The 19,774-nt window shown below is 36.5% G+C and overlaps 1 protein-coding gene across 9 annotated transcripts in view; it reads left to right on the top strand.

Moving 5' to 3' along the window:
* Positions 1–19,774, top strand: part of LRRC4C (leucine rich repeat containing 4C) — a 484,097-nt gene that overhangs the window by 444,501 nt on the left and 19,822 nt on the right. For 2 of the 9 annotated variants that reach the window (XM_036385100.2, XM_036385098.2), the window contains exon 7: positions 14,775–15,375. The exons of the other annotated variants lie outside the window; for them this stretch is intronic. The gene's annotated coding sequence lies outside the window, so the exon portion shown is untranslated. The remainder of the gene's footprint in view (positions 1–14,774; positions 15,376–19,774) is intronic. 9 annotated transcript variants of the gene reach the window in all.

The following is a 19,774-nucleotide window of genomic DNA, read 5'->3' as shown; positions in this document are numbered from 1 at the left end:
TTCAAATAATCATGCAAATGCATTTCATTCTCTTTGGTTATAGTGCCTATTACACTCTGAGCTCAGAAAATACCTGGACAGATACATAATTGAGAACTTAATCAGTAGTGCTGCTTTACTCATGACCCTCATATGAAAAAAGCTGGTTATCGGGGAGCTAGAGCCTCTAAGATGAATGATGAAAAAAATAATAGGTAGTATTTAAAGATACTGTGATTTGCCTTTTTTTTTTCTTTTGGATGAAACAAGAAAACCTAATGTGGAAACTTTGATTTGATATTATTTTCTTAGTGGTAGCTTGCTTTAATGCATGTCTTTAAATAGTGTGGTGTTTTGAATAGGAACTATGACCAGACTTGTGTGGACAATAAGCAACAAGTGATCAATGGTGAATATCTAGAATTGAAAAGAGTGAGAAAAGATCACAAGCAGAAGAAAACAAGATAGGCATCTATATTGTTTATTAAAGAGCTCTGTGGTAATCAAGTTTTAGAGATTCTTAATTTTAAAATTTTAGCTGCTTTCTTAAGTGATATATCTAGTGTGGGAGATGCAGTTACATTGCTGCAAGCAAAGCTGCAGCAGAAATATATGCTGTATATAAGTATTTAAAATGACAGTGGTGCGTGCATAGAAGAAACCTGACAAGTTGCGAAAATTGGAACTATATCTCTGTATCACTTCTTCCATGATATTCTGGGAACTATGTTAACAGGAAACAGGAATAATCCTAATGAAACATGATCTCTTCTCTATTCCAAACTACTATAAACTGAGTCTGACTGCTTACTGCACTGGTGACATTTTTAATCCAATGTAATGGATTCCAGCACTTGTCTGGGCAGCTGTTGAAATCCCCCATTGATTGCAACCTATGCCATCTTTTTATCTGCCTGTTTTGCATTTCAATTATCATCTCCACCTCATTTTACCTCTTGTGATCAGGTGGATATCTAGCAAATTTCTACTATGAAAATGACAGTTCATGTTAGGCTGTTGTCTCAGTTGATAATGAAATCACACTTCAGAGGGAAAACTTATTATTTATTTTCCATGTTTTCCAGGCTTAGTATGCTCATTGCTCCTCACTGAGTTTTGAACCTTTATTGCACTTACTTTTAAATCTGTAATGGTCAAGACTCTCTTTCATGGATAGAACATATATGTCTCCTTACTGTCTTGTTCATATAAGAAATTTGAAGTCTCAGCACATAGTCTTCAAGGGAATTGAGGGGCCCAATTTGTTAATTTACCACTGTTTTGTATATACACTCTTGGGTATGTCACTTAAGCTGCCTAAATTTAATGGTGTTTAAAATGAATACCATAAGCTTAATTCACTGGATTATTGTGATCTAATTAATGATTCCTTTGAAAAACCCTTTGAAGTTCCCATTTATAAGGTGCTTTATAAATATGCAATAGTCATAGCAATAAGTTTATTTTATTTCCTATGTTTCAGCCCAATATCATGTGGATTTGGGAATGCTACTTTGTTTTACTCTCCCCATGCATAGAGCTTCCCTTTGTGGGTCATAACTAAGTTCTCTCACTTCTCAGATGCACTCCTAAGTAATGACTATTTCTTGTGCATAGATGTATCAAAGAGAATTTTAAAGATTTATTATTCATACGCCATATGAATCACCAGAGTTCTTCATTCTAAGATAAGCCTTTTGAAAAATGTAGATTATTTTCCTTTCAACCTTGTCTGCAGTTTAGATGCATGCAGTGAAAATGTGCTGTTTACAGGTGAGGGATAGATCCTGCACTGAGAGTCTTAAAGGGGCCTGAACATGTGGACTATTATTAATACTGTTTGGTACCATAAAATATTACCCAACAGCACTGCAGGTGGGGTCTCACCAGAGCAGAGCAGAGGGGCAGAATCTCCTCCCTTGCCCTTGCTTTGGATGCAGCCCAGGATATATTTGGCTTTCTGGGATGCAGGCACACATTGCTGGGTCTTGTTCAGCTTTTCATCCACCAGTAGCCTCAGCCCTTCTCAGTAGGGCTGCTCTCAATCCTTTCATCCCCCAGCATGTATCGACACCAGGGGTTGCCCTGACCCAGGTGCAGGAGTTTCCACTTGGCCTTGTTAAACTTCATGAGATACATATGGGAGCACTTCTGCAACAAATTTCCTTTCTATATTAAAATCTACTTCAGTTTTGTATGTGACAAGAATCTCATGTCATAGTGCAAGTACATCTCATACATAAGTAAGAACGTGGCTGTACTAAGTACTTTTATGATCAGGATCCAAGAATCCAAGGCATCCTCATCCTGTGTTAGAGCAAAACACTGCATTTTATTTATCTCTTATTTAGACTTCTAGATCACCTTATTTTCAAATTATTCCTCTAGCAAGTTGATGAGAATTAAGAACTCGGACAATTTAACAGCTGAACTGGCTTTTCAGAAAATTGCCAAGTTATTGGCATCACTGACAATTTGCCTGACACTGTTATGTCTAATGCAAGATGACTGATTTCATTAAGGCTGGAATAGTAGCTGTATGAGGGGCAGACAACTGAGGTGATAGTTCTTTACTCAACTGTCGCTTAATCACTTCTATTTATTGGTCAAAAAAGGATTAAATAATATTTATCTATACAAATATAGTTGACATCAATTTATGTGAGTTTATAAAACAAAAAGAACAGAATAGGCAGAACCTTTGTAATATGCCTGAGAACAATATTAGCATTATTTGAGTTTAAGGAATAAAATGGGGAAAATATTAATAGACTGTCAGATAATAATAAATACACTTGTAATGCTATAGTAAGAATTATTCTTCATGTCTTTCACACTCTTTTACAAATATTGGAAACACAACATCTGCAAACTTTAATTATATCCTCGCTGCTCCACTGAAAGTTAATATTTTTAACCCTGATGAAAAGTCATGTAGCAGGTTTGGGTTTTTTTAATAAATTTTGAACTGTCTCTTAATCTTGGAAAAAAACTCAGAACAAGCAGAACATAGTCTTTTTTTCCTGTATTTATATTTAATTTGCAATAGTACCTCAATCATTTTAAACATTTACTTATGTAACTATATAAAACTCTGAGATAAGTTTATAACATGATCAAAGTAAGTATGAATTCATGAAATCTAAAGTTTAGGAAGCATTTTATAACAGATGAGAAAAAATTCTAAAGTCTAGATTTTTATCCTTTATCTATATAGTCTCAACTAAGAAATTGCTACTTGCAGGAGTTTTATAGTAGGAGTATGGTAGGAACTGTGTTTGACATGGGGTTCATATGATAGTTTCACATGTTGTTGCCTTTCTTGTTGAAGGAATATATGTGGTATTAAAGTTCTGAATATTTTTCTCAGTTTCCTGTAATTTAGGAAGCAATCACTCAAAGAATAACCAAGAGATTGATTTTATTGTATCAAGGCTCTCATTTCTGAAAGTGCTTATATAACAGCATCTCTAAAAGGTGCTGATGTCTGGGCTTAGGCAAAAGCATCTGTTTTCAAAATTCTGACCCTGGTAACTTCTGTGAGAGCCCATAGGGATTGAGAGACATAAGAAATACTGTAGCTTGAACCTTGATCTTTTGCATTTCTTTCTTCTAATAGCTCTACATTAAATACAAAGGAATATTTAAAATGGAAAAATACTGTTGAAGAAATGATGGATATTAAAGAAACAGAGAACAAGAAGAACAACCATGCAATTGGTAGTTTAATTTCTAAGTCTTTCTGCTCTGGTTTTATTATTCTCTGTATTTAAATATTAATCGAGTCAGTGCTACTTAACCAAAGTCGTTCGTATCATCTCACTAGCCTACATGGAATCAAGGCAGAATGAACTTCAGCTCTCTAAGTGAGCAGGAGATAACAATGCAGCATGACACAGAAATGATTGAATTTGCCAGCAGTGTTTGTGCAATGCTTGCTAATTTACAAGGGCGTTTTCAAGTGATTCAGTGACTGGGATTCCTTGGGGGCAGTTCTCTTGGGCACTGAAACTGAATCAACATTTATATGGTTTTACTTTTGGAGTAGCTTAGAAAAATCATAAGTAAATAGATTTTTTTTTAAATATAATTAATACAGCAACTGCAAATCATGCGAGGATCATTTGCTTTTTGAAAGGAAAGAAAACTGCTCTCATTTGGCTGAGTATTTTGCACTGTATTTTTTCAAACTGTGAAGAAATGTAAAATGCAGGTTGCTGGAATAAGACAAGTCCAAGTACTCACTGATCTGGATGAATCAACTCCCCGTTTAGTAAATAATGAATCTGCTGTAGAGGAAATAAACTGAGCTGTAATCAAGCTGAATTCAGAGATCTGAATTCTCCCTGTTTTGCCACTGATGTGCCTGTGCCAAAGCATCCCACTTTTCCCTGCTTGAGGTCCACTTTGGCTAGAAAGAGGAGAGGCAATGACCCCTTCCAAAAGAACATCCAAGTAAATAATTTTGAAATCACAATGGGTTATTTCCATCTCTTAGGTGTTCCCTCCAACCTCCAGGAACTCCTATTGTTATTTTCCTTTGTAACGTCCCCTAGATGTTTAAAAATATGATGATTAATGTTCTGCTGCAGTGCCCACATTTCAGTAGCAGAGCATAAGGAGGGTTGCCTTGCTCCTGTAAATGTACTTTTTCTGTGTACTTGCAGCTGTTAAAAATTTGCCATGTTGGTGCAGTAAATACCTGTGCTCGCTTGAATGCTGTAACATCTAATAAATACAGAATTTCAGGGCTAGATATCTCTTTTCATAACAAGAAGGAAGGTGACATTTTGGCAAAGACATAGAGTGTGAGCAAGAAACAAATCTCCTGCTCTTGCCTTCTTGATTTCCTGTATATTATTGAAAGTCTAGAAAAAGTCAAATCAAAAGTCATTTTAATTAGACAATGACTTTGGTAAGTTTTTGGCTTCAATGAAACTGCTCAGACTTCATTTTTGCTAATTGCCATGGGTCTATATTAACTCTTTTTTAAAAAGAAACTTTCTCATTCTATATAAGTTAATATTATGAGTACCATATTTATGGAGTACTTGATGATTAAATGTTTTTTTCTCTTACAAAATCTATGGAAGGAAAGTCATAAAATTCAGCTCTAGAAGCCTCTAGGGAGATAGAAACCCCAAAATGGCAATCCTTTGTAATCAAAATGAGAAAAAATTATTTTTCTCTTTGGTTTTTTTCTAATGAACTCTTGAGATTTTAAACATTGCAAAAGAGGTTCTTGGAACAAGAAAAGTTGCTGATTGCCTACAGTAGCACACTAGAGAATTCAGAAAAACAGATATGTTTCCTCTGATTCATATATAGCAAAACATTTGAAAGTTAAGCCAGTCTTGCTAAAGAAGTAATTCAGATTCTAGGGTGTGAAGACTGTTGCTTGACTCTTAGTGTTGGTGTTACTGTCTATTTTACACGCCCTTCCAATTCCTTGAATTTTCCTTGACTGCCCTAACTGTGAAGTAAAGATAAATTCTCAGTGTCCTTTGGCTGAATCTGCATCAGGCCCCTCAGCTTCTGCTAGTCTAAAGATGCTAAAACTTTGCAGGTTTACCCAATGAGGGTCCTTCCCCAAACCTGTGTCCTTGACACCATCTAGTAGTGAAATTTCTAGTTGCACTAAACTTTTGAAACAGCAGGCAACTTCTGTCTCTGAACTAATGCTTCTTTTTGCTAGGCTATTACCTAGAAAAAAACTGCAAGATTTTCATTTGTTTTAAGCTTTTTTGCACATACTTATTAAGATATGGGTTTTGGGTGTGCGTGATTGGTTTGGGATTTTTTGTTTACTTTTTTGGTTGCTAAACCAGTTGGTTTATCTCCTTGTACAAATAACTCAAAAGTAAAGCTAAAGAACTAAAGAACTGCAAGGACTGCTGGGAATTGGGTAGCATTGATGATTAATGGCCTCCTGCCTCTGAAAACTGAAAGTCAGATATGAAATTTCTTTGATAACAAAACTGGAATTTCGTATTTTAGTTCATATACATATTCAAACTTATATTACTATGTGTGTATGCTTTCTTCCTGACATGCACATGAACTTTCCATCAATTTTTTTATTGGTTACCAAAATGCTTTCAATTAAAAGGGTTATGTTGTAATTTCTGTTGCTGTAAAAGCCTTTGGAGGTTATGAAATTACTTTGGATTTGACAGGAAACTCAGATATAGTGGCTACATAGACCCACAATGGTTAAGATTCAAATCAGACTATGTCAGTTAAGTTCAGGGAGCTAGTAGTAAACATATTGAACTAATCTCAGAAGGAAGGTGGTTAAAACTAGCTGATGCTTCCCAGGAACAATAACAATGTTTGTGAATATAATTACAGGTAGAGCTCCTGAAGTCTGGCTTGGCTGCAAAATCTGTTTAAAAACATAGGCTTTTAATTTTTCTTTTTTTCTTCTACCCTTACTCCTATTCTCTTGACACTGAAGTGAATTTCATTAGATCTTTACTTTGGAATCTGCTTTTATTTATTTCAGGCTTATGAAACCATATTATCTCTTTCTGGGTTTGGCTTCAGAGGCACAGTGTGAGAACCATTATACTTGGACTTATGGAAACACTTTTATATGAATTATAACTGGAGATTTCTACCCTACCCAGGCAAATGGCTGCAAATGTCCTCTTTGGCAGAAGATATTTCTCTCTGTTGGAGGTTATTGCTATGTATCTTTCACGGTAGTGAGAAGTTTGAAAATACTCAAAAAAATAGGGGATGTTTGGCAGCAGTGTATGATCATAATTAGCAGCTAATTTCTTCCATTTTGAAGATGCCACTCTATAAAATAATGGGGAAACTGTGCTGGCTCCAGGGCAATGTATACTGCAGCAGTGTACAACTGGTCACTAACCAGGAGTGACACCAGGCAGAGCCATGCTTTAGAGTTTTTATCCACATCATTAAACAACTGGAGTTTCGCCCACAAGTTCGAACAGAAGACTGATGCTGGAGAGCTTGGGTCATAAATGTGCTCTTGATTTTTTTTAATGGGATTAGACAATTTTGCCTCTGTCCTCACTTTTAAGGTTAATTTTGGGGTAAGATTCTCTCAGCATTACCACCATGATTTGCATTTCCAGATGTTACTACAATAAATGCAATACCTATGATGAAAAATATAGTTCACCTTTTCATAAACATTGAGTGCAAAGTATACATTAGCCTTGATTGAATAGATCAGCCTTCAGTCAGTAAGACCTACCTATTATTTAGATAGATCTAAGAATATGTTTAATGCGTCTCCAACCCATGTTATCAATCTAGATTGTTAAATCTGTCCTCAAAGGACACAGTTGCTGTTTTTTCTTATAGTAGGAAAAAGTGTGGAGTATTCCCCAATCTCCTTTTCTTTTTAGGTGAGTCATTGCCATCAGCAGATTTATAGAGATTAGTCAGCTATTTGTTTTTATTTCAGAATGGGGATAGGCCTTAATGAAAAAGAAAACACTACTGACTTTAGAGTTAAGGGAGGGCACAAGGCAGTTTGTGTAAATCTCATTGCAGCTCATTACTTTTAAACTCTAGAAACAAGGGTGTTTATTGAACACTAGAGATCTAGCAGATCTATATGTTCAGCTTTGACTGTGGAACCATGAAGAAGCCCGTTCACTTAGGTCATTCAGCCCAGATTTTACACTAGCCTCAAATGTGCTGAGTCAAGCCTGTAGGAGCGGAGCAAGCTTGGCAAGAGCAGTCATGTGAAGCAGAGCTTATTGCTAAAACTCAGGCACTTCCAAACCACAGTCTTACATATCCAGGGCAACGTAAGATACACAGCCAATTCTCTCGGCTAGGCTCCCTGAAAAATCTTAGCTTTAATGTAATTAAGCAGCAGAGTGAGCTCCATTCGCCTTGATAGTGCGAGCCTCACACACCTTGCTAACAGTTTCACTGTGTTGCTACATTATGTCTCTACTTTGATTAGGCCCAGATACATTTAATTAGCAGGTTGTTTGATCAATTAGATAATGAACCCTAAAGTCACCTTCTTGCTTAGATGTGCTTTGAAAAACAATTTTAGTCTTAGTGACAGATCTTCAAGAAAGAAAAGAGGAGAAACCAATGTAATTAAAACGTGAGTGCACAAAAATGCCTATATGACTCTGGAGCATGAAACTAAAATTACTTTGAACTCTAAAACATAGAAGACATTGAGTTCAATGAATGTAAACACCAAGGTTTTCCACTGAGTTATCATTTGATTATGTCTATGATGAATCCGAGAAAGATATTTGCAAGTGTCCTTGCTCCCACATCATTGATTTCTCTAACACCACAGCTAATACTGAGTCAAAATTTAATGGTTTAGTGCTTATGCAGCACTCTCATAAAATGCTCCTCATTTTTTAATGAATAGTAGTAGGTAAAAAACCAAAAATGAGAAAAAAAGCCCAACCCAACTGAAACCAAAAATCCCATGACCATTTACTAGAAAATATTTACTAGCAAAATTCTGACATAGTGGGATGGAGAGAGACGGAAGTTCACCTTCAGACAATCAGAAACTGCCTCAACTGTGTTGAGTATGTGGAATTTGGAATAAGAATGTATCAAGGTTCATCTTGGCTTGTGAGATTATGAGCAGGCCACATTATGCCATGCAATAAAAATAAATGATAAGGGAAAAAAGTGAATTATTTTCAGGGATTGGCTTCTCTCCATATCTTTAGGTTTTTCTTTGCTTCTGTATTTGTGCTTTGCAATTTCAGCTTCTTCATTTGAAAGATGTTCCTACCATACTGAATCCTGGGGTATAAGTAAAGAATTAATATTTCATGCAAAATAAGTTGCAGTGGCAATTAACATGTCAATTCTTTAATAGCTACAGTGACTATATAAGGATCTAAAAACTGATCAAATTCTACTGCTGCACCAAAATTTTGGCCAAATACATAATCAAGGTACAAAGAGTGATTTTTTTTTTCCAAAGTGATTAAGGAGGTAGAAACAATCTAGAAGGAGTGGGAATGAGAAACAAGAATTTGTTTGCGTGCACACAAATGTGCACCCATGTTGGAATTTATGTGTCTATAACATTCTTGCGTCAAATATTTCTGTTTGTTGTGCTTTCTTGTCGTGAGTGTTAACTTTGAAGCCCACTTAGTAGGGAAAGGAATTCACTGTTTTCTATTCATCTAATTTAACTGCGTAGCATTGGCAGTATGTAAGCTGTTCAAAACCAGGAAAATGAAGTATTTCTGTCTGCATTCCTGGTAAATAGTAAGGAATCTTGTCATTACTTTGGTATTTTGTTTGTAATGTGGTAGAGCATGGTGTATTGTCTAGAGGAGTTCCAGTGGAAATCCTTGATAGAATTTTTCTTTCAGACTTCTAGCCCATCTGTAGAATTTTTTATTATTTTGCACTGTTATTGGAAAACACTTCCACTGACTCAACAAATTTATACTCTGCTTGAATTAGAAGAGATATCCTGAAGATTGTGATTCTTATTTTTTAAAATAGTGGACTTAAGGAAATCATAAATGTAACGAGCTGGTACTGACAGCATTAAAACATCCCACTCCAAATGCAGATATCAATCCAATAAAGACAGGGTTAATTATCTTCTTTTGGCTCCAACTGCCATCAATGCTAAGTATTTAAGAGATTTTTTTTCTTGAACATCATTCATACTTTGTGGGATGTGTTCTGCATTTTCTTTTTTGGGCTTTAGCCATTCACTTGTTTTCATATTTAGGTCCCAAATTCATGTAGAAAAGCAAAATTGTAAACCTCCCCACGTCTAACAAAGTCAGTATTGTGTTTATTCTTTCCATTTTTTTCTCATATCAATGTCCTACCCCCTTTTTCATTTCTGTAGAAGGTCTCTCTCACAGGACAATTAGTCCTTCAAAACATTTGATCAACATATTTCTTATAAAGCATGTTGTTGTTAATATTTCTGGACTCCAGCTACCTAACAGGAACACAAGAAAGGTCTTTCCTTTCTTTTCAGACCAAAGGTCCATGTATTTCAGTATATTTTTCCTGTAGTGGCACACAGTAGATAAACAGGAAACATTACAGGAAAAGAACAAAACAAAAAAAACAAACAAACAAAACTAATAATAACAATAATGTATTAATTTACTCTCTTGTACTTTCAACTTAAAACTTTGTTGGGATGTTATTTTTGTGATACTCTTGATAGTTTGTCATTCTGCTAGCTTGTCTCCTTGCATCAGTTTTTGATGCAAGGTCACCTGGCTAACTGCTTTTAACATGATGAATGCCTCAATATAAGGGTGGTAATACTGGCCCAGGTATTCTTTTTCTATAAGGAATTATATGAACATGCCAAAGACCTAGAGCTTGTCAACTGTTTTTACTTCCTTCCTAGCTAGGTATTTGTCAGTCTCCAACTCTTTCCAGTTAAGATTAATTTCTGAGCCTGGAGTAGATTTATATTTATTACTTCTATTGGTTTAGTATTCCAAAATCTCACCTAGCATCCATTTCTGGATAACTATCTGCTTTCTGAAAAAATATTTATTTCTGTGTCATGACGCATATGCTTTTTTATTTTCTAATGCTCGTATAGAGAGATGCAGCAAAACTGGACACAGTGCTCCAGGTGAGGCCTCACCAGGATAGAGCTGATGAGCAGGATCACCTCTCCCAGCCTGCTGGCAATGCTCTTCTTAGCGTGCCCCAGGATCCCATTGGCCTTCTTGGCCACTGCTGCTCATGGACAGCTTGTTTTCCACCAGGACCCCCGGTCCTTCTCCACAGAGCTGCTTTCCAAGAGCTCAGCCCCCAGCCTGTGCTGCTGCAGGGGGCTGTTCCTGCCCAGGAGCAGGACCTGCACCTGCCTTTGTTGAATTGCAGAAGGTCCCTCTCTGCCCGTCTCTCCAGCCTGTCCAGGCCCTTCTCAAGGGTTGCACAGCTCTCTGTATGGTATGGGCCTGTGCTGCTGATCATGATCCCGTCAGGGATCTGCCACTCAGCCAGTTCTCAACCCATCTCACTGTCCATTAATCCAGCTCACACTTCCTGAGTTTACCTATGACAATATTACAGCGGTCAGTGTCAAAAGCCTTGTGGAAGTAATACATTTAAAGAGGGAATGGCAAGGCAAGGTTTTCTGGTTTTTCCCTAATAATTCCTGATGCTATAAGATTGTTTCTGTAGAGTTAACCACTGTCACATCACAATCCTCCTCTGCACAGCTGTTTCCCTGCATTACAGAATGCATTTATCTGAATTGTCCTTACCATCCTCTCACCATCCTGCTCTTCCTACATGTGCCTTGTAGGAAGAACAGGATTTCTGCAGAGGATGATGAATGTCTTTACCTCAAAACTGTAGGGATGATGAAAGTCTTTACCTCAAAAATAAATAATAAGAGGAAAAAAAAGGAATTGCAGAATAAACTTCAGAAATTCCATGTGTACTAGGAAGTCTAAGATACTGTTTCAAACAAACTAAAGTGAGAAAAATAACTAAAACATTAAGGTTCCTGAGCTGCCCAGGAAACCTGTATTCTTTCTTACATAAGCTTAGGTGCAAAGATGGGCAACAAGAATTTTGGAGATTTGGGTTAAGCCAGAACTCCAAAGGAAGAAGCCCCAGGACCACCAGGTCCCTCATTCCACAGTGGGCAGAGAGATGGTCTTAGATAAAATCGCTGAACAGGGCTGACACTCTTTCTGGACTTCCCACTCCACTGGAAGCTCTGACAAATTTGTTTTATTTCCAAGGATTCAGTAAAAGAAACAAAAAAGTCTTGTAAAACTCCTGACCAGTCTTATTATTCAGCTCACTAAGCATAAAATCAAATCTAGGAGGTGACCATTAACTCTCAGGGAAATCTGTCTTTATTTTATTAAAAAAAAAAAAAAAAAAAACCACCAAAAAGCAGTGGATATTTACACATGGACTGTAGCAATTTCTGCAGAAAATTCCAATATATACCTGTGGCCAGTAGTCATTTTAAAGAGCAGAAAGTATAATATCTGAGTGTAGGATGGTAAAATAATTTGACATTTTAAAATAATACCTCATTATAAATTGTAAGAATTGTCAATATGAGCACAATGACTCACCAAAGCAGGTAACTCATTATCATGACCTAAATAGAAAAGTAGGAATGACTCTGTTAAAAATAAAAGATTAAGGCATCCTGAGGAAGGACAAAGACCAGCCACTGAATTTGAGGAAGTCTATATAGAAACATTCATATTTTTAAATGTTAAGCTTATTTATTATTTTTCATGCAATAATAGAGCCTAACCACAGGACATACATGAATTTTGAACTCTGCCTTGTATGTAGAGAATCCTGGGATGCATGCCTGCTCACACAGTGTTACTAATAATAGCATAAATTATTAAAGCAGACAGAATTTTTATAGCTAATGAATGTGCGCTTTGCACTCTGCAGCGCAGACAATGAATAGATACCAATAAGGTTTTGTTTCTGCAGTTCATGTGCCAACATAATACTGTTATTTGTGATCAGAGCTTTGCAGGAAAATGTTAAAAAAAAAATGAAAAAGAGGCAAATAATCCCTAGTGTTTAAATTAAATTTTCTGTTGACAGTACATTCCTGTAATAGTTGTTTCTTTAATGGAAAATATAAATAAATAAAGAGCACACATTTAAATATGTGTCAAATGGCTTTGATAATCTCATTCTTGAGACTGACATTGCTCTTCAAAGTCTTTCTAATTAACAAAAATTAATTTTTGTATGTAGGAAAAAAATAAATTTTAGACAGATCTTAAGATCTTACATTTTAGAGAGATCTACGAGAACAGTAATTAAAAAATGCTTTGTCTTTGAGCTGAAAAGATAGGGAACTAGGAAATATAAAAAATAGTTTTGTCAATAATTTCTGTACCTTGCTGTCTTTTTGAATGCTTAATCCTTATTTGTAGCCACCATCAATAAACCAACTTTAAAATATATTTTGAGCATGTTATATTCAGGCATTTGAGTTGCTTTCAAAGAGTCAGCTTCAGAACAATTAATGGCATAATATTTGGGACCTGGTCATTGATTTTAATGAAGTCAGACTAGCTGGGGTTAGCGTAAATTGTTAGAAATGCTAGGTAAATTGGGAAATATAGAGACAGACTTTGACAGCTGTGGTCTTAAGAATTTTATGGCAGTTTTCTGCATTTCTTGTATAACATATTCATATTTCTTGAATAACATATATTCTTGTATAACATTTTGCTGAATATTTCTAATTCTTTTTAAAGGATGTTGCTGATGCAAATGAAGTTGCAATGCATTCACTCATGTTTTATCCTTATGCATATACATACTTAGTTTTAAATGTGGTACAGAAGGAAATGCCATAGATTTATTTTTGAACTGTGGTCACGGGAGTTTTAATTGCTTCTTTATGTGAAAAGCTTTTCGTCAACAACTTTGGAACATGCCTTGTCCTCTAATTACTCTTTCTGCAAAAATTGTCCATGCTCAGAGTTTCTCTGACTGCCTTTTTCCTCATTACTCTCTGCCCACTTTTAGAGTATGAATAGCTATCAGTACGTGATTTTTCTTTCATATCCTGCCAAGGGAGGTCTCTACTGTGCACAGCAATGTGTTGGTGATTTAAAAGAATCCTTCTCTGCAGGAAGCAATAACACTAGAAATGATTTAAACAAAACCTAAAATGTCACCTTAGACTAATGAAATTCCTTCATCAAGCAACACAGAGTTGACACTTCTGTGAGACCCTTTAAAACTCAGATTAAGAAGAGAGTATTAAACTTGAAATGACAGAAAACAAAACCAGCTCTGTTTCCCCTAGAAATAGTTGAGAACAGTATGTTGATTATTCTCAGACAAGCTGATTTCACAGGCAGTGACTCTAACTCAGCATAAAGAACAGCTAACAACATGGCTTTAGATGGCTGGCAATGTTATCTGTTGTTCATCATTTAAAAAATGAAATAGCCGTCTTGGAGCTGGCCCATCTGTAGCTTCACTCATATGTCCCCTCATATGCAGGGAGACAGTTGAGGAACTGCCTTACTGGCTCAACCTAGAGATTATTTTCTTCCATTTTTCCCATCCTGGAGAGTGGGCAGTACAAGTGCTCTAGTGGAAAAATATAGAATTCCTTGACAGATGGCAGTTATAAAATAACCTGTGTGTAACAGAGTTTTCTTTTAAACTAATCTCAATAAATATATCAATGTGTGCTGTGAATTGCAGGGCTTTGTCATGCTTTTATTCAGTTCAGTAAAGTTGTGTGTTTAAACACCTTGAGATATTCGCAATACCAATTGATCCCCACATTTAAATCTAGACAAACCTCTACTCTAGTGATACCTCTTGGTGAATAGCACAGACCAGCTGCTTTTTTGGGGAGGGCATCAGTGTTTATAGAGGTTCCTTGGTTTTAGTGGAGCGCAGATGTGAGAGCACAGCACTGGGGAACTGTTTCTGAGAGCTGCAGCTTTCCTGAATAAGGACTTTTACATGTCCTATAGGGACACTCTGGTATCACTTCACAACACTACATTTGGCTGCACAAGACTGAAAAAAAAGACATTCATAACATTTAGGCTGAGTCCTTAGGTTGGAATCTTCAGCTTCTTTTAGGTTCAATTAGAAATGGGAACTTAACTCAGATAGTCCCTGCACACACCACCATTTCCCTCTCAGCTGCTCAGCTGCATGTGAAAGCTTAGATGTAATTTTGCCTTGGGCACAGAGCCAGTCCCTGCAACACTGAAAGAAGTGATAGTTCAGGGCTGCTCTTTTACATCTTTTCATCACTGCTGAGTGTTGTTTTACTTTCCTCATTTCAGAAAGAAACCCATCATCCAGTGTGTGGGCTGTCAGCAGCTCCCTCGCGCTCTCATTTTCTACTGCGGTACAGCCCGATGGGGACTGCTGGCCATCCACGATGTTTCCACAGCCCGCCTGCTCTGCCCCCAGCTTTCCAGCCTCCCTTGCCTGCAGGATGTGCCCATAAATTCTCCCTGCAGACACGGCCCTGCACGCAGTGTGATCGGCACGGCAGCAGCCGCAGTTATCTAGAGAGATGTCTGCTTCCTGCAGGGAGAGATTTTACCACATTGGATCCGGTCACACAACCATGACATCCAGCATCTTGCTTTAAGCAATGACCAGTACCTGATGTTTCAAATGAAGCTGAAAGCACCTAACAATGTAACTGGAGAACTGTGTGTGGCAGAAGGGAAGCGTTTATTTGACTGGCTCTGGGTGCCTATGGAATTGAAAACCCAGCTATTTCCATAATAAACCATAAAGCCATGACTCCCTTCTGTGTCTGGAGCTGGACTTAGGAATACTTTAGCAATAATGACAAGCTGTCTTTAATTGGTCTGGGGAAAAAACATAGTGAGAGCCAGAGATGACATCTGCAGCACAGGCTTGGAGAAAAAGGTATTTTCTATCTACTTGAATTTATAGGCAAGTTGGAATTTTCCTGGCCAAACTAACAAAACCATTGACTGACATGCTGCTAAAACTAGCACACTGTGCTGTGAACACTGGTTCATTATATTTTATTGCTGATTGCAGGGCTGCTGGTATGGAACACTGTGTTCAGATAAAGCTCCTATGAAGCACCAGTGTGAAATAGGGGAACCCTGATAACTGTACAAATTAAGATACCTTTTAATGGGTTATAAAAGCACAGCCCATCCACAGCTGTTTTTAGAAACTGATAGTGATTTCCCTGTTCTAGTGATCAGGTAATTTTAAAACCTGTGATCTTTGCTGATTTTTATTATCTGTGATAATTTTGATTGAATTGTTTATGCTGGCAGTGATAATAAGACTAAAATGTTCTGTTTAACGTAATTTGATTTTCAAGGTTTCAGAAGGACTAAAACCATGGGTGACAAATTTTTAGATGAAATCTTTCATCATGCAGAGATTTAGGAGGTCATCTTAGTGCATGCTGAATCCCAGCTGCAGTGAGCTGCACATTTAATCCAGCACCTATAGTATTTTTTAGTGATATAAGGGTAGCAATTTCACCATAAGAACAGGTTTTTTTAAAAAGAAACAGGACTTCAACAAGGGAAGATTTCCCATGTGAATCCATCTTAGAAAAGTTGGGATGAATTTTAGACAGACTACACAGATCTGTTTCTCTGTTGTTAGACTTGTTTCCCTCTGCTTTAAAGTCCAAAGGATAAACTAGAACGAAAAATTTAATGTAATTAAAACACTGAGATATCAACTTTTTTTTTTTTTAAGTGAGGTTTTTATTACATAAGAACATAGATTTGCCAATTCGGCAAGACACATAAGAAGAAGATTTTGAGTAATTCTTGGGACTGGAATGTAATTCTCTCATGTTTGTGTCTGGCCCAACACAGACACCACTAATTAAGGGAATGCTCTTTTTGTTCACTGTGGAGAGATTAGCTTCATTTCAGTGAAGGCAAAATCTTGGGTCCTGATTTAAAATTAGGTATTGCAGGCATTCCACTGAGGAAAGCTCATTGAAATGTCTCCTTGGGTACATGCAGTTCCCTGCATTTGTGCTTAGTAGTAGAGCATAATTAGATTTCAAATTAATGGATCATGTGACTACCTCAAACAAGGCTAGGCTAGGGTGAGTCAGTGGGCAAGTGAGTTAATTTCCTCTTTTGAGACTTTAATTCCAGTCCCTATCTCTTTTTAAGTATGTGTCCCTATGAAATATATACGTTTTGGTAAATTTATATATTCACCTCTCAGCTAACAACAGAATAGACAGCCAGCTGGGCTAACATCTTTGGAAGGATGAAACAGCACTTGTAAATGTCATGATTTGTCTGGAAGCCCAAGCCACAAACAAGTATCTGAGGAACTGGTCTCAGCAGCTTTAAGGCATGATTATTCTTTGAAATAGAAAATGGTAACGAAGACACTCATCTTCCCATTTCATTACTTCTCCCCAGAAGCAATTCAGTTTCATTTGCATGACACAATATTCAGGTTGTTGAATCCAAGTCTCTCAGGACTGTCTCAAAGGACTGGTAATGGTTTCAGATCCTCTGCATAAACATCCACTGCATACTATAATTCTGCACTTTCTCCACTCCATAATTTTTTTTTATTTCTATCTGGAGTACACACACTAATGAAAGGGGTGGATGACCCTAAATTAGAGGACATCACAACATGGCTCTCTTTCTAGTTTAGAAATAGATGATCTGTGTATTACTCAACTGAACCCAATAGAAGGCTTTTAAAACTCCAGAAAAATGACTATGTACAATGCAAAAACAAGTTGCAAAGAGTAGCTCTGGCCCAGATCCTCAAAATTAGGTAGACACCTTACTCCTACTTTAGGAATTAAAGATTTGATTATCATGAAGCATGCTGGCTTCAGTCCTTTAAATCTCCGTGTATTTGTGCTTATCTCCAAATGACTCACAAAAAATGTGTATGAGGGAGAGAGAACCCAATGTAGCATTTAACAGACATAAAAATAGTAGAGATCTTCTACAAATTGAACAGGACTGTATTTCTTTTCTTCTTAAAACATGTGGAGTGCTATGAACCTCTTGTGAGAAGAAAGTATTTTTCTAATTATTTTACTGGGGTCAGCAGTTCCTCCCCAGAACCTAACTAAAATTATTTCCTTAGATTGTGGTTGGGGGTTATCTTGTAGGATGGATAAAACTCTCTTGTAAAGTCTGTAGAAATTAAATTCTTTAGATTTTTATCCCCAGGCTCTGCAAAAGAAATTCCAGGCTTTTGAATAGTTTATTATCATCAAAACCACTGTGTACATTTCATGGTATTGCATAACAGGCTATTTTTCAGTAAGTTCTGTTGGCAGTAGTTTTGGATGAGTGGAAGAGATGAAGTAAAAAATTTTTAAAAAATTAAAAGAAAGGAGCCTATTAAGAAGATACATTTTCTATATTTTTTTCACAAGTCCTATGTTTTTGGCATTATTTACCTATTTACCACTTAAGTTATAACAGATGGTCAGAGGACTAATTGACCATAAATCAATTATTCTATTTAATTTATAATTACAGAAGAGTATTTTTCATCTTTAGTTTGCTGGTGTGCAACCTTTTCAGTTGGTTTTTCACACCACATGAGTCAGTGGCACTAATGAGCCAGATATGGTGGTAGTAATTAGCTGAAATGAGCGTCTTGATTCTCCCCACCCCCCGGCCCCCCCCCCCCGTGATTTCTTTTTATTAATTTTTTTTTATCTGACCCTTTATTGAGAAAGACTCTATAACTCTATGATCTTGAGTCAGGAAGCTACTCTGCTGAGTTTCAAGATCAAATCAGCTTTAGCTCAGACTGAGTAATGACCTCAACAGCATATTTTAGCAGTAGGGTATAAATTTATAATCCTCAGTATTACAGAACAAAAGTTCTGCTACAAGTGCTACAGGAATTGCCCCATTAGCTGAGGCACAGGACATAGTTTTCTTCAACTAAGAGTTGCAAATAATGGCAAATGTCACATACACAGCCCAGCTTTACTGTGAATGAACAAGGGGCATGGTAAAAAATCCCTACGCTGCTTACAAAAGCCAAGTTTGAATTCTGTTTTTCTATAACAGGTTTAAGATTAACTTGTGAAGACTGATCTTTAGTTACATCAGGTATCTGATACTACATGTAGGCAAGGAAGTATAGGGGGGGAAAAGTTCCTGAAAGACTGAATTTTTGGACAAATGCTACTTTCATTTCCAGCAAACCTAGAATTCTACCCTATGAAGTGAGTATGAATATTTTTTTTTCCTATAACAACATTTTGATTGATACTGTAAAATATTTCAATATTACACGTTTAAATGCATTTTGGACAATAAACTATAGGTGTTAAACTACAGAACAATTTTTGAAGTTCATTCTCTTGGCAAAGACTTTCTTGCATTTTCGAGATTTTGCAGCCAGCTGCTTTAAGCAAAAGAAAAATAGTAGCTCATACTTTTGAGAAAGAAATAAGCATCAAAGATTATGGGTACTTTTTTCTAATACAGTCCTGATAGTTTTACACATTTTTTCCTAACTTAACTGAAGTGCTGTGAGGCCTCACTAAGATCAAACATTCAAAATAATGAAAGGCTTTTACCTTTAATTGTTAATTCATGCTTAAGATAAATCTGTCACTTTAAACAGAAAGGTGGTATTTCTGCATATTGCATAAGAGAATATGATACTCTTAAGGGCTATGACATTTGCCTGAAGGGACAAGTGGGAAACAGCAGTGTCATAGAAACATTCCCACTTTTCTTCTGAAGTCTTCTTAATTTCCATTGGTCAGAGGCACATGATCTTTGAGTGAGGGACTGGGAAAATAGGGGAGATGAAATGATTAGTTTAATTTCTGCTGTTCAAAACAGCTGATTATTTAGTACCAGTTGATGAAAGTATATCTAAGGTAGATTTAATATTATTGTGAAAACAACATTGTTTATACTAAAAAAGAAAGCTTGAACTTGGGACTTTTGATTCTGATTTTGTTTCTTAATTTTGGCGTGGCTTTGGCAAGTTACAATTCATCAGAAGGGGAGTGAAAATGGAATTTAAATTTAAGTACTTATAATCTAAACCTTTTAATGTCTTCATTCCAGAGGAAAGACTCCCATGCATATAAAACACTGAGTTCCTCATAGCCATCATCCACATCTACTAGGAACCTCCTCTTGTTTATTCCTTGTGACAGAAATCCAATTGTCATTGCAAAGGACACAGACAGAAATTGTTGTAGAGGATCTTTGTGACCCTGGTGTTGATTAAATGGAAACATTTTTGAGAAATATTGCATTAAATATAATTTCCATAAGAATATAATGAACTAATTACCAGA

Source organism: Molothrus ater, chromosome 6 (genome assembly GCF_012460135.2).
Source record: "Molothrus ater isolate BHLD 08-10-18 breed brown headed cowbird chromosome 6, BPBGC_Mater_1.1, whole genome shotgun sequence".
Classification (NCBI taxonomy): domain Eukaryota; kingdom Metazoa; phylum Chordata; class Aves; order Passeriformes; family Icteridae; genus Molothrus; species Molothrus ater.
The sequence above is the reverse complement of the archived record's forward strand: the minus strand, read 5'-3'. Positions and strand labels throughout refer to the sequence as shown.